Here is a 502-nt window from a genome sequence, read left to right on the forward strand (position 1 = left end):
CTCCGTGTGCCATACATTGTTAATGGCGCAGAGTCACGCTGCTCCGAGAACCTCTGACCCCTCGACGAGCTCGGTGGCCACCCCACTGGACAGGGCGTCACGTCCTCCATCAATGCCACGGTGAGGCCCGTCACTGGGGGGCACACGGGTGGCCTAGGCCATACATAAAAAAAAAAGAAAAATTGTTATCGAGTTAACAGTCTCAAACGGTAGTATTTGATGTACTGAAGCGCTGTGCAAAACCCGAATGCTGTGCGACAACGATTAGTGGTCGCGGAAACGACTGTTTCGAGCAGTCGAAGCGCGTCCCCATCTTTAGGGCTTCGCCGAAGGCGACCCGCGCGGCCGGTGGGGGGACTCAGCATGGAAATATGTTCTTATGGTCCCTACTCTCCCCCGCAAAGCGTGAACGTGGTCAGTGTCACTGTCTGGCCTCCAGGGGCCTAAACGTCGCCAAACTGTCACCCGGGCTCAAGCGAGAACGGTTCAACACTTTCACCTT

The sequence above is a fragment of the Frankliniella occidentalis genome, unplaced genomic scaffold (assembly GCF_000697945.3).
Source record: "Frankliniella occidentalis isolate FOCC.00 unplaced genomic scaffold, Focc_3.1 Scaffold134, whole genome shotgun sequence".
Taxonomy (NCBI): domain Eukaryota; kingdom Metazoa; phylum Arthropoda; class Insecta; order Thysanoptera; family Thripidae; genus Frankliniella; species Frankliniella occidentalis.